The sequence below is a fragment of the Pteropus medius genome, unplaced genomic scaffold (assembly GCF_902729225.1).
Source record: "Pteropus medius unplaced genomic scaffold, Ma_sr-lr_union100, whole genome shotgun sequence".
NCBI classification, from domain to species: Eukaryota; Metazoa; Chordata; class Mammalia; order Chiroptera; family Pteropodidae; genus Pteropus; species Pteropus medius.
Window position 1 is genome coordinate 16,360,348 of NW_024350319.1, and position 15,648 is coordinate 16,375,995.

A 15,648-nucleotide genomic window follows, 5' to 3' on the forward strand; every position below is an offset into this window, starting at 1 on the left:
CAGGAATTCAATATTAGGCTTGCATGTTTATGGGACAAGTACCTTGAATATAAGCAATATACTATATTCTAGCAGGGAAATCTCAAAGGAAAGGCTAGATCTTCTAGCTGTCTGGAAGAAATAATCACTAGTAATGTATTTCATACTCACTTCGAGCCAAGCATGTTACATCTGCTGTTGTAATTTAATCCCCACAACAGTCTTCTCAGGTAGGCTTTGTTATTTCTGCTTTACAAATAAATCTGAGACTTAGAAAATATGATTTGCCCAAAGCCACACCTCTACCAAGTAGCAGAGTCAGGATTCCAACTCAGCTCTGATAACAAGGCCAGTCTCTTACTTACTAGCAAGAGAGTGAGCTAACTGCTTCAGGGTATAGTGATTCAGAGGAGCTAGGATTCTCAAACCTTCCCTGGGGTGAGGCAAGAGGCACAAAAATGAGCATTAGGGTCTGTTCTCTGTCCCTGAGGTGGGAAAAAGCAAAGCCATGGAACTTTCCAACTTTTTAAAGGCAAAAGAGAACATTCTAAGATTGCAGGAAAGGGAGCTCTGAGGCTCTTGATGGACCCTGAACCACAGCCTTATAAGAGCATTCTGCAGAGGTGGAAGAGGCCAAAGTGTGTACCTCCCTGCTCCAGGCCTAGTGATGTAAGTGATGGGGCAAGACTCGGAAGGAAGCATCAACATAATTAAGTGGAAGCCAAAGCTCAGGAACATAGTAAGAGGACTTCTTAGTCTATATATAGTGAAGTTTTGCTCTCTTCTGGTGAATAAAGAGGTTAGAACAAAATGGCATCCCATGAGTTCAGAGGTTCATGTTTTTGTCAGATGGCATCTCAGGGTATAGAAGGAATCCTGCGAATGAGAATGCCTGCTCCTGCTGAAAGTCTATGAGGCATTGTGGCCAACAGTGAGGGGAGCTGAAAACCAGACATGGTTAAATAATACAAGTCACAGAAGGAGGGAGAAGGTGGTACTTGCAAATTCCAGGTTGCGCTCCATCAAAAGCATAATTATGGAAGGAATATCAAAGGAGTAGCTCCTGGGTGCCTCTCTAGGAAGGGTGGGGTGACCAATGAGAGGCAGCATGGCTTCCCTCAAAATCAGTCATTTCCCTTCCCATTGGCCATGGTTAGAATTAGTGGTGCTCAGTCCAGGCTGCTTATTAGAATCACCTGGGTGCTGATATCTAGGTCTCATTGCAGAACAATTTTTACAAATCTGTGGAAGCCTGAACACTGGTAGGGTTTTTTTTTCTAACAGTTTTATAGAGATATAATTCACGTACCATACAATTCATTTATTTAAAGTGTATAATTCATCTACAGCCATGTCACCCTGAACAAGCCCGATCCTGTCTGATCTTGGAAGCTAAGCAGGGTTGGGCCTGGTTAGTACTTGGATGGGAGACCACTTAGGAAGACCAGGTGCTCTAGGCATAAAAAATAAATAAAAAAACATAAGGGATTGTAACCTGACAAGGTCCTTGCAATCTGTGAGGTCAACCAAGGGTTGCCTAGCCTAAAAAAAAAAAAATAAAGTGTACGATTCAATGGTTTTTATTATATTAGCAGAGTTATGCAACCACAATCAATTTTAGAATATTTCATCACTCCTAAAAAGAAAACCTGTACCCTTTAGCCTTCACCCTCACTCTTCCCATTTTTCCTAGCCCTAGGCAACTATTCATTCGCTTTCAAATAGATTTGCATATGCTGGACATTTACTATAAATGGAATAATATATAACCTTTTGTGCTTGGCTTCTTTTACTTTCTATAATGTTTTCAAGATTCATCATGTTGTAGCAGGAATCAGTACTTTGTTCTTTTGTTCCTTTTTTATGGCTGAATAATATCCTATTGTGTGGATACATCACATTTTGTTTATGCATTCATAAATTGATAAACATTTGAATTATTTCCATTTTTTAGCTACTATGAATAATTCTGTTATTATGAACATTTTTGTAACATGTTATTGTGTGAACGTATGTTTTCATTTCTCCTGGGAATATCCTGGAGTGGAACTGCTAAGTCACAAGGTAGTTCTATGTTTAACCTTTTGAAGAGCAGTAACAGTTCTGAAAAATTCCCAGTTGATTCTAATAAGATCATTGGAATCACAGTCAAGGCTGAGAACTAATGATCCCAACAGAATGGTGAAACAGAAGGACACACTCTGACAGCTTCAAAGGTGACATTTCATAATCTTTGGGGATCCCTGTGGAACAGTGAGGTTGGTTCATAGATGATTTTCCAGCTGTACCCAAGATACTAGTGATTGCTGTTAACATGCAGGGAAATATGCCTTAGCACTCTTTTCTTAATTCTATTTGATTTAACATTTATTCTAATGAGTTTGGGGGATGAGTATCTGGAGCAACAACTTTCAAACTTTTTTCTAACCATGCAATCCTTTCTTCCAATGAAATCCTCCGTGGAAGCTTAAACCGATAAAGGTGGAGTTGCTCTAGGGACTACTAATAAGAGGGTGGATTCTCAAGACTCTGTCTGCTGGGCCTGTAGACACTTCTTCTCTCTTCCAACCACCCAGCCCCACCCCTTCTGAACCCTTCTTCACAACACCCAGGGATTTCTAGAGCATCGTTTGAAAATTAGTTATCCAGAAGATATTTTTAAAATTAATTCGTGGATAACCTAAACCTGAGAACATAAAATACATTTAATGACAGACTCAGGGTCAAGATGAACTGTAATAGGGATCAATATAAAGTAAACAAAACCAAACCCAAACTGAACTTCTCTAGAGTAGGTTATCTTGAGAAGTAAAAAGTTTTCTTTCCTGCAAGGTATTTAGGCATATCCCAGGCAGCTTTTTCCTATGAAGAAAACATAGAAGAAGATTCAAAAACCAGAATATGAGGTAGTTGGCCTAAGTGATTTTGACAGTGGTCACAACTCTAAGCCTTTGGAAAGCATGTTCATACTGCCAGAGCCACCTGTATCTTAAGGATCTCTGCTGGACAGGGGAAGGGCTTGGCTTGCAGGATAGGAAGCTGCTTTTCTCCTTTCTCTTCCTTCTGATTTTCCTAATCCAGTTCCACTGGGGTTTTGCCTTAAAAAGGGCTGGCAGTAATTGCACAGCATATCTGTTCTACTATTGTTATTATTTAATATTTAATATACTATTCTCCAACTAGATTAATACTGCAGTAAGGCTAGTATTTTATCTGATTTTTAGTACTGCTCCTAGAAGAGTTCCTGGCATGTAGTAGGTGTTATAAACGGAATGTTTGTGTCTCTCCCAACTTCCTATGATGAAATCCTAAACTTCAGTGTGATGGTATTAGGAGATGGGGCCTTTGGGATGTGATTAGGTCAAGAGGGCGAAGCCCTCGTGAATGGGATGAGTGCCTTTATACAGGAGGCTCCAGAGAGCTCTCTTGCTTATTTTTCTGCCATACATATATATATATCTTGTTATATATATATATATATATATATATATATATATATATATATATATATATATATCTTGTTTTATATATATATATATATATAACAAGAGTCAGTAGTCTGCCATCTAGAGGAGGGTCCTCACCAGAACCAGATCATGCTGACACCCTGATCTCAGACTCACAGCTTCTAGAATGGTGAGAAATAAAATTCTGTTGTTTGTAAGCCATCCAGTCTGTGGTTATTTGTTATAGCAGCCCGAATGGACTAAGACAGTAAGTGTACAATAAATACATGTTGAATGACTGACCAACTAGATAAAAGCTATTCAACAGGTGTCAGTTATGCAAGATGAATATTTTCTAGAGACCTCCTGACAAACACTGTGCCTATAGTTAACAATGCTGTATTATATACGTAAAAATTTGTTAAGAGAGTAGATCTCATGTTAAGTGATCTTACCACAATAAAATAAAATGAAATAGAATAAAATATCATTTTTAACTTTTTAATGTCAGCATATCTTTTCCATTACCCCCATCCAATCCTTTATGGTTTCTCTCAGCAGTCATTCTTACTTCTATGACACACCAGGATGCAGCTAATCGAGAATTCGGTGTTCTATAACTCTTCCTGATCTTAGCTCTAACCTACCACCCCAACCCATTCCTTGTCCATCCTCCATTCTGGCCTCCTTATTTGTGGTTTCTGATTCACATCTCATCCTCTTGTTTTCAACCTTACATCACTTAAACTTGAGTTGATCCTTTATCACTTACTTTTCAAGTTCAAGCAAGTTTCCTAACTGCTCCATGCCTCAGGTTTCTCATCTGCCCAGGAAAAAAGCTTAAATATGTAATGAAGAGTAAAGATAGAATGTTGGGAAATACTGACATGTAAAGGCTCAGACATAGCAACATCTTATCATATAGATTGCTTGAATGCATGTAAAGTGCTTAGTCTCTTACATATACCATACAGCAGTACATGTTAGTAATTATCACTTTTATTATTTTGAGACTTATTGTCTTTATTAACTCATCCTTCAGAGTTGATGCTTGTCAGCACCTTCTTGATGATGACCTTGATTCTCCTTGGCCACAATGCAGTTTCTTCCCTCAACTCTGCTGCCTTGAAGAAACTTAGCCCTTAGATCTCCTCCCTAGATATTGGAGCACCCACACCCTGTAGACTTACCTTCAAAGCAGAAAGAAAACTCTCTACTACTAAAGAATAGCAGTTGATTCTGCGTTTTTGGTTGGGCATTGTGCACCTAGTTGAGCTAGTTGCCTGCGCTTTAAACTGCTTGGTGCCAGGTCTAAAAGCTCAAAAACAAATGCTTGTGATGATCTGGGTTGCAGTCAAAATTAGTTTAGTTCTATCAGCCATCAACGCTCTCTTAGAATCTTTGATGTTTATTTCAACTACAGGTAGTTCCAACAGCAGTGGAAAATGCAACAACCTTTTTACAATTGGAATAGAATTTTGCCCTTGTTTTGACAGAAAAAAATAATTCCATTGTGCTTTTTCTAGGCTTTCTGTTGTCTTCAAGCCTCTGACTCACAATCTCCAGCCTTCAAAGCCCAAGTCCTTTCCTTGCTGCTCAGAAAGGCAGTTTGATCTCTATCTTCTAACAAAATTTATCATTTACTGAGGCTTATGGCTTATGGTCTCTCCTCCCCTCTAATGTAAACTCTATAAAGGCAGAGGTCTTTGTTTTATTTTCTGATATATTCAAGGTTTTTGTAGCAGTGCTCAGTTTATAGCAGGTACTAAATAAATATTTATTGAAATGGAATAAACAAAGAAAACTTTGTTTTGAATGGTACAGAAAATTCAAGTAGAATAAGAACAGAGAGAGAACCCCTGGTTTTAAAATAGGAGGTCATTCGTGATCTTAGAGAGAGTAATTTCAGAAGAGTGTGCTGTGTAAGCCAAAATGAAATGTTGTTATTTTAAATTCAATTTTTGGAAAAGCTCATGAAGGCACATAGTTTCGAGAGGTAAGGAAATAAAGCTGCAAGGTTAGACTAGTTTTTTGTATGATAATTTTTTCATTTATTATTACTGGCTCCTGGAAGTTGAAATATATAGGCCTTTATTTGGTGGGGATGATGGCTTTAGAAAAAAATGTGCCTTGAAATATAAAGCTAAATTCTCAACGTGCCGTTCTACTCTACCTCAGACAATTGGAGACAAAATACAAATAAGAAGGCAGGAATTTCCATTTCATTAGATAAATATATAACAAAAGATTTTGTTAATATATGTGAACATTTCGGGATCGGGTTTCTTCTAGGAATATTTTAGTGCTCACTCATATAAAATTGCTCTCTAGGCTTTGCTCCACACCCTAATAGAGCTGTTTTATGTGTTAAGCGTTGTTTGACATTATTGTAAGTCATGCCCAGATTTCTATAAGCATGCACCTCTTTTAGGGACATTTATAAACAATGAGAGTAAATCTTTATCTCAACCAGCCATTGTTTTTCTTAGTTGCTCACAGAGGTGCAGATGGAGAATTCTCTGAAGTCATCATGACTGAAACAGCAGATTTGGACTGAATTCACATGCCATCCAGGTGTCATGACTTTACCACTCTTGCCTATAAATTTAAGTTTTCTTTTAAATATAAAATTTGGTAGTTTTGGTTTTGTGGCTGGAAGACATTCCCTGGCCTATCCGGTTTGGCGGCTGGAAACTGTCCTATGGCTTCTCTGACGGTGCCCAGGGCCATCTTGTGTGAAAACAAGTGGGTCCCTTGTGTTCTTCTCCCCCAGCCTCCTTGTCAGTCAGCCACATTGTTGCTGGTGACCCTTGCAAAATTGCCCCTCTGCTTGGCACAGCTATCTCTGTGGGCACTGTAACTGCTACTACCATTTAGGTCTCAAGGAAGAAAACTGTTCTGTCCTTTGCCGTTCAGGCTCAAGAATGGACGGACCCTTCTCCTAGGCCGTCACAGTAGAGAACACACCTCATTGTTCTTTTACCATTTATTTCCTCCATGTAAAAATAATAGAAATAAAGTTTAAATTTGAGAGTAATTTAACAACTAACATGAGATGTGGCTATGCTTAGAGCTTACAGGCTTAGATCTATCATGTTTTAGGTGTGCTCCCCAGAAGCTTACTCAGAGGCACAGATTTGAGCAAGTAGTTCATTTGGCAGATAATCCCAGAAAGCATCAATAAGAGAGTGAATAAGTCCTTAGGGAAGAGAAGAAGTCTAGATAGCGTACACAGATAAGATTACCACTCAATCCAATTGGGAATCTTTGAGGGACAATATAGAACTGCCCTTGCCAAGATGATAACTACTAGCAACACATGGCTGCAGAACATTTGAAATGTGGCTAATTGGAAATGAGGTCTGCTCTAAATGTAAGTTACACATCGAATTTCTAACACTTAGTACACAAAAACTGTAAAATATCTCACTGATAATTTTTATACTGATTACATATTGTCATGGTAATATCTTAGATATTATTAAAATTCATTTCACCAGCTTCATTTTACTTTTTAAAATGTGATTACTAGAAATTGTAAAATTACATATGTGAAACACATTATATTTCTATGAGACAGTGCTCATTTAAAACATGCCTCAGAATTGTCTTTCCTGAGAATTGAAAGTTGGTGGATTTACCCACCTGCTCCAAACTGTCACTGACCAAACACTCTCCTGGGGATATTAACTCCTTGGTACTTCTGGCTGCCATGTGCAAAGCAGAGTGTGCTTCTGAGCTGGAGAGGGCCCTAGGCAAGGAGTCAGTAAGAAGTGGTGGGTGCCAAGGCATTCTGGGCGGGGGGCACAAGGCCATCCTAATCAACAAACTTCAACTTCAAGGGAAAACATACCTTCATTGCTAGAGGTGAGGTCTGGCACGCTGGTCTTGAAAAGACAAAAGAATGCAGAGCTTAATATCAATACATTTTCCAAAATCTGGTTTCTTCAGTCAGTTTTTTGACAGCTCATCCCAACTTGTGTTGGACCAATCCAAGTCCAGCTACTTTTTCTGCTTTCTCCTCCATGTAAGTTCCACATGTCTGTCTTGCAGCCCTGCAAGAAACCATGTCAAGAACACACACCCACAATAACAAGCCTTACATTATGGGCACAATGCCTAATCCAAATGGAGTGGAATAATATTTTAAAGAATTATTTCTGTGTTCTCATACTCCCCCCCACCCAACCCTCACAACTCTTCCAACTCTACGCACTCTGATTTTCTTCACTTGCACTGGAGGATCTTTCTCCCAGCTCAGAAAACTAGATATGAGTCATCCACTGCTTTCAGAAAAGGATGTCACTCTTGAACCAGAGAATAAAGGAGGCAAATTTATAGTGTTGAAGTTCAAAAGTCACGGGTGCAAGTGTAGGACTGAAAGAGCCGGATGTATAACTGCCTAATTGCAAAGCAAGCTCTATCTCCCAGACTAAAGATTCCACGGACTGGGGGATGGGGAGAAAGAAAGAACCTCAAGGACAGAAAGAAAGACAGCTGTGCTTCACTGGAACATGGCCCATGGCCCATCAGCTCATACTTCTAGAGACTTTCACCTGTCCTAGAGACCTAGATTAGATGTCCTGTTCACCAAGGGTGAGGATGGCCTGTGGGCTGCAGCTCTATGGTGATTAGGTAGGTCCAAAGACAACCACTTGTGCCCCAGGATTTTGTTCAGCTCTCTGCCCCACCCATTCCATGTGGAAAGCCCCCTTCCAACAGCTCGGCACACTTAAAAGCCCCAGGATTAAAGTCTTGGTCACCTAGAGGGTCTTCATGGAGTAAACCTGGGCAAGTAGTACCGTGGGACACGAGAGAACTGTTCCTAACAAGTCAGGACAGTGGTGGACACACACCTGCATTACTCTCCAAAGGAAATGTTATCTCTAGAAATCTGTTCACAGTTATGACAAATCTTACATTAATGTTCAACTTCTTTCCTTGAAGTGACCTTGTTTTAACCCTCACCTCTGCCCCACCCTAGTCTATTAAATAGGCTTCTCAAGGCAGAGAAGCAGTTTGCTCAAAGGTAAATCAATTGAAAAGTATCCGGTGTTCAAAAAGCCCATAGTGTGATCTCACCTAGTGTCTTCTCGTATCACATATACTTGGACTACGTAACCAGAAAACCATTTGAATGAGTCAGAAATAGTCAGCGAGAGAGGCATAAGGCTGCGTGAGCTGGCCTCATAATTACCCATGTAAAGGTGTGTTTCGTGTGGACTCAAGATACACTGTCTTGTTTTGTTGAGGTGGTTTGACTCGGTGCATTCCAACAGTTGTTTTTTCACGCCCCAAAATTGATAAAAGAGGAAGGTAGAAAGCTGCCCACAGGAGTTCTGTAACATTTGGCTTCCTTAGGCTAATTTCGGGCAGCACATGTTTCTCTGTCATTGACTTGTGATTGCTGCTTTAGATCCACTAACTCTGGAAACAAGTGTTCAATACCCTACGGACCCAGCAAATATTTCAGAAGGCAGCCTTTTATATTATACGCTTCCAGTGCTAGGTGATTGTGGGTTAATGACAGAGAAGACAAATAGAAAATATCTGAAATATTTGAAAGGAAATGACAATAAACTGCTTCTCAGATATTTTTACAGTCTGTAGTATACCATCTGTTGACCAAGGTAAAGATGGTGAATGTTTTCGGAGTGATCCCAAGCTGCATCCGCCTTTCTCTGAACCCTGCGCCAGTTGCCATACCCATACAATATGGCCCCATCCCCCATAACTGATTGGAAGGGATGTGGGCACTTGACCCAAGCTGGATCCATCAGATTTTCCCCTGTGGAATTGAGAAAAAGGCGCCTGAGCCTCCTGAGCAGCCATATTTGGCTCCTGTGTACAGGTCAGCAGTGACAGCAGAGAAGGAAGCAGATGCACAGAATAAAGGAGAGATGAGGACAGTGCGGCTAGATGAACAGCAGCATTGTAGCCTCTGGCCCCTGGCTTTCCAGGTCTGTGCCAAGCCCTCCAGAGGCCTCATTGTGCCACCTATTCATGGGTGCCATGATGTATCTAAAATAAACCCTCCTCTCTGCTTAAATGCCTGAGTGTCTGTGCAAACCGTGTCCCCATTATTGTACCAAAAGCTCAGCCTGTTCTTACTACATATAGACAGCGTGACTGGAACTGTACGTAGGATGGCTCTGCATCTCTGGATCACCGCATTCCTTACAGCAGGGGTCCCCAACCTGTGGGCTGTGGACTGGTACTGTCTGTAGCCTCTTAGGAACCAGGCCTCACAGCAGGAGGTGAGTCGCAGGTAAGTGAGAGAACTTTATCTGTATTTTCAGCTGCTCCCCAGTGCTAGCATCCCTGCCTCAGCTCCACCTCAGATCATCAGGCATTAGATTCTCATAGGAGCACCGCATTCTTTCTTTACATCTTGAAGGATAAATACGTCAAAACATTTCTTGCTTCCCTCACTCTTTCTCCCACTAAAGATGCCTTCTGGACCCTTCAGTCCACATGAAAGGCAGGTGAGCAAAGGGCAGAACAGCTTCTCTTTTCTCTGTGTAGGTTCTCACCACTCTACATTTTAAAGTTGATTAAATAAGGCATAAGTGAGAGAGGACACGCTACCTCCCTTCCTGTCTCTTTTTCTCCATTTACTCATTCAATTGAAACTTGTAAGGCACTTACCACAGACCAGGCACTATTTAAGATACTAAAGCTATAGTACCTCTTTGAGCTTATATTATAGTGTAGGGAGACAGGCAATAAATAAACATACAGCTGAAATAATTTCAGACAGTGAGGACCCATGAAGTAGATGAAACAGGGATGGAGGATAGAGAGTGATTGTACGTATGCATACGTGTGCGCCGGTATGTTGGCTCCCTTAGGAAGAAAGTCAGGAAAGGATACTCTAAGGCGGTGATGTTGGGCGGACACGGGAATGACAGAGAGAGGAGGAGCTGGCCATGGGAAATTGTGTGGGAACAGCTTTTTAGAAAGAAGTAGTAATATATTCCAGGGTGCTGGGACCCTGTCCCTCCCCTCTGATCTCCCTCACTTCTTTCCTTTTCTTTGCCTTTCCTCAAATATTAACTGAGGTCCCACTAGGACTCAGGAGTTAGCTGGAACAGATCAAAAGAATAGGACAGAGTTTTGCCTTAGAGGAATTCACAGAGTAGATAAGGAGAAAGACAGAAGAGCAAGTCATTAAAATACAGGGGCTATGTACAAATCAGAAGTATAAAGTGCTATTGAGATGATGGGAGCACAAAGGAGGCTGCCACTACCTGCCAGTTTCTCTTGAACACCTGCCAGCACCTGGGTCCTCGAAGGAGAAGGCCGAGCCTCTGAAGAATCAGAAAGTTCAGGTTCTTCCTAATATAATGCTCTTTACCTTAAATGCCTTTGAAACAGAGTGAGACGTTTATTGGAACAATTCAGCAAAGCACACACACCAAACACTAACAGGGAAACCCAGTAGAAAACTGGAATTGATTCAAGTTGCTGAGAAAACAGGAAAGGTGACATTTATTTGCTGACATTAAACACACACACACACACACACACACACACACACACACACACACACGCATGCACGCACAGTGCAGTGCTCAGGGAAGGACCTCTGGGGGCAAAGGGAGAAATTGGCAATCATCCCTATAAATGTGTAATCCAAGAACGGAAGTTTTACAGAACAAGGAAAAAAACCTTAACATAACGCAAGGTCAGAGCGAACTCTCAGTACTTATGTAACTGATTGAGGGTTTAAAGGAAATGGTGTATTTACTTAATAGTATGACTCATTTAAATGGAACAGACCTTAAAAGGCCCACAATGATAAGGTTTTCCATTTATTGTTGTGGGTCCATGGGACACTTAATGACATTAAAGTCCAAAAACAGGGAAACTGCCAACAGAATGTGTCCGTGTAAAGACAAAAGAGGGAAAGGTTGTAGTATTTAAATAGTTTAAGAGGAAATGCTAACTCAGGCCACGCTGTTCTGCGTGTCCTCAGACTACAGCTGTTGGTGAGTAGGTGTTGGGTGTTAGGTAAACGGAAGAAGTGACTGTAGTGGTGGGAGGTGTGAATGCCAGAACGCAGCTTGGTTTTGCGGTAAACACCAGAAAGAGCATGGAATAGAGATGTTTTAATTACTGTGTCAGAACAGAATTGATTATAGGGTAATCAGATGTCCCCTCTTAAAGGAAATTGTCATTCTATAAACATTTGCCTCAAGAAGACTTTAAAAGACTTGGCTAGGACTGGTTTATGGCAACGTTCCTTCTGCTTGGTGAATTTGATATGAAAAACTGGGAGCTTGGCTCAGTACCTCATTTTTCCCTCTTGGGAGCAGGCTGATCTGCTGTGAGCACATGTTCTCCTCAGCTCCTCAGGGGCAGGATCTGTCTCTGCAGGATGAGGCTTGCTGTGGTTCGGCACTGCCTTGAAAGCGTCATACCTAAAGCTGAGGTTCCATTTGCCAATAGACACAATTTAGATCTTCCAACCTAAACTTTATGAGCAATAAATGCAATACTTTGGCTTCTAACTACCTGATCTTTTGTCTTTTTTCTGAATAGGTTCAGAACTCAGGCTGGGAAGCAAAACATCATTACACACGACACAGGGACCTGGGGCGGGGCACCTCAAAGATTCCTCCAGAGCTTCAGTCAGAAGCCCATGTTCCTGCCACTCTGGAGAGACGAGTCTTATACGTTAGAACAAAGGAACCACTCGGGGGTTTCTGATCTGATCCCCAAATCAAAAGTCACAAGGACACTCTGCATGCTGCATGTGACTTGGTAGTTGAGCCACTTCTCACCTGAGCGAGTCTAGGTAGCATGCTGCAGAGAACAGCTCTCAGGAGAACAATATTCCTGTTTCAGCCACGCTGAGAGGCCAGCTAGGTTTTTAAAATACCACTGATTCCCTTATGGGTTGGAATGTGCACAGACACCAAAACAACAGCAACAAAAAAGCAAAAAAGCAAACAAACAAAAAGCTCTCCAAAACAAAACCAACAAATAAAACCCTAAATAAATAAAATGAGCACTTTAAATGATGGTATGTGACACGTATAGGCTAGTTTGGGTACTGAAAAATAAAACAATGTAACATAAGTTCTGTATGGTGCTTTACAGTTAACAAACCACTGTAGATACATCCATTTACATGAAAGGATGAAAAGAGGAAATAAAATAGAAAAGAATGGGCCAGAGGAAGAAAAATGGAAAAGAATGGGCCAGAGACATGGGGTGAGTTAGACCAGATTGTGGGCAGATTTGCCTGGCTAAATACTTGCTCATTCATTTATAGTGGTCTCAGAGATATCTGCCAGGTTAGAAAGATCATAGACTTATGATACTATTGTCTTTTATATTTCTAGCTACATCAGATTCCAGAAATAACTTATAATACTGAGTGAGACAACAATTCTGCCATTTAGAAAGTTACATTGCCCAGGTCTCATGTGCAGGGCCCTGAAAGTCTTTCTGTGCCAGTACCGGGGCTTCTCTTTATCAGGCTTGCACACCAGAGCAAGATTTTCCCATGTATGTCCATATAGTGCTTCCATATAGGGCAGGCCTGACCAGGATGGAAGAAACGTTATGTTTACTGAGGACCTTCAATGTATCACAAATAGAACAGAAACATGCATATTATTCTCTGAAATTTCCTTCATGACCTATATGGTAGGTGTACGCTATTATATAAATGAAGCATTTGAGACTCACAGAGGCTAACTGACTTATCCAATGCAACTCTGGCATCAGATAGCATCTGAAATCTCTAGGAAGAGCTGAGCAAATATTAACATTAATGCAAGGAGTACTTGCTGAAGACAGGGATGGGATAGGTAGATGGAAATGTGTAGACTTATGAAATGTGATGTTATACTTTGAAATACCAGGAACAAAACTATGTGAGTACTTGGCAACGACTGACTGTTTGTAGCAATTCAGTGAAGAGTTTGCCTGAGAAAAATGCTACTCAAGAGGGAAGTGTCCCTGAAAAAAAGCCACAGAGAGCAGATGCCACTCAGGCTGAGAGCCCAAAGGCAGCATCCACCCAGATATTGAGAATGAATAAATCTTTGCTCTTGAAGTCATAGTATGAGAAATGACCAATTTTCATAGAATGCAGAATGATATTATAGTAATATAGGAACGGGGTATTTTATGAGGCAAGTTAACTATGATAAGCAAGCAGTTTTGAAAAAATAACTATTACTTTTTATTTGGAGAATAAAAAATATGTAACTATAATGAAACCCCATGTGCTCATCACCTGCTTCAATGATGACCAACATTCACCACACTTTTTTTCCTGGAATATTTTAAATGAAATCCCTGTCATCATATCACTTTACCTGTAAATAGTTCAGTATGCATATCTACAATAAAAAGTTTTTTTTAATATAATCTCGATGCTATTATCACACTTAACAAAACTAATAATTTCTTAAGATCATTCTTGATTTCTTAATACCATTCAGTATCTATCTATGTTAAAATTTGCTGGATTGTCTTATAAACACCCTTTTATAATTGATTTGTTTGGATCAAGAGCAAAAAAAGGCTTACACATTGCATTTGGTGGTCATGTCTCAATGTGGATCTTTTCACCCATATCCATTGAATACTTAATGAGCACCACATGAACTATAGCACCATGAGGCAGTCTGGAGTCACAGTGCTATAGATGAGTAACTACGGTACTACACTAGGAAATCGAACACGTGAAGAGGCTAAGAATTGTGATCAACTTAAAATGAGAATTTTTTTGGTCAAAAGTCTAAGTATTGCGCCCAAACTTCCTATGAACTATAAGTGGAAAGAGTGTGACGGTAGAGAGACTCGGCAGACACCAATCAAGTGATTAATAAAAACATCTCTATTAGTAAGACATGTCAACCTTATTAATCCCTTGATATGATGAGAAGAACAAAGTATTAAAAATGCATAACATGATTCCAGAAACAGAACAAATCCAGATTTTACAAAACAATTGACCAAGACTTTTCGAAAGTATCGAGTTCATAAAAGATTGAGATACTTACAGACTGCAGGAGATAAAAAGACACGACAACTAAATGCAATGTGGGATTCTGGATAGAATCCTGGAACAGAAAAAGAACATTAATGGAAAAAACATGGTGAAATTCAAATCAGGTCTGTTGTTTAGTTAATAATATTGTACTGATGTTAATTTCTCATTCTTGATAATTATACCGTGATCATGTAAGATGTTAACATTAGGGGATTGGGTTAAGGGCTATAAGATAATTTTTTGTACTATTTTTTTGCCAGATTTCTGCAAGTCTAAAACTGATTCAAAATAAAAAGTTTAATATGCATGTTGGTTTCTGCAACTATGAAATCATCCATAAATGGTCAGTCGTTCCTCCAGGTTGAGGTAATTCAGTATTTTGTTTAAACAACTCAGCCAGAGTTTTAGTTTGTCTTTCTTCTTTGCTGGCTTCTGCTACATGGGAAGCATAGATAATAATCACTTTCTCCTGATAGTGTGTACTATCCCACATCCTGCTCCTGGTCACCACCATCATTCATTGGCACACACGTAGGCTTTTTGGTGAAAAAAACTTTCATACCCAATTTTCTTAGTTTCCTATGTGTTCTGCTTTCCACCCCTGCCAATTCTACCACTCCTCCTCCTCATCTCCCAGGCTTTGGGTGGTACCCTCAGGTCTTCCCTCTTTCAAGTGAACCAGGCTGTTTCCACTTTCAATCTGGTCAAGGTCAAGGAGGCTTTGGGAGAGGATAACCATGACACTTCAAATGGCAGTGGGCGGCGTGAGTGCCCATATCCAAGCTCTGACAAGAAAAGCCTTGCAATCTGATTTCCAGCCAGTGACATATGCAGGAGTTTCTGATGGGCTGGACTCTGAATTGCATTACCTTGTATTAATGGCAGCCTTGCCAGTCTTTCAGCTGAAGGGAGGGAGGGGAATGGAGATCCAAAGAGCAGTGCCGTCTTTTAGATAAGGACAATTCTGACATTTCCATTCTTCATAATGAACTATGCATACTGAACTATGGATAGTAGTATTGCTGATTCTCTGACCCCTCAAATCTCTCCTAAGCAGGGAGGATGTTCTTCCTAGTCTGCTCTTTGAAGTGGAATCTGGGAGTGGCAGGAATTGTGATCATGAGAAGGTCATGGGTACAGTACATAAACTCATTGAGGACAGGGACAGTGTTATAATCTGTAATCTTCTCTATAACACCAGCAGTTGGT

At 40.4% G+C, this 15,648-nt stretch overlaps 1 pseudogene; it reads left to right on the plus strand.

The window, feature by feature from the left end:
- Positions 1–1,320: 1,320 nt before the first annotated feature.
- LOC120583403 (uncharacterized) lies at positions 1,321–1,439 on the plus strand (annotated as a pseudogene).
- Positions 1,440–15,648: the final 14,209 nt, after the last annotated feature.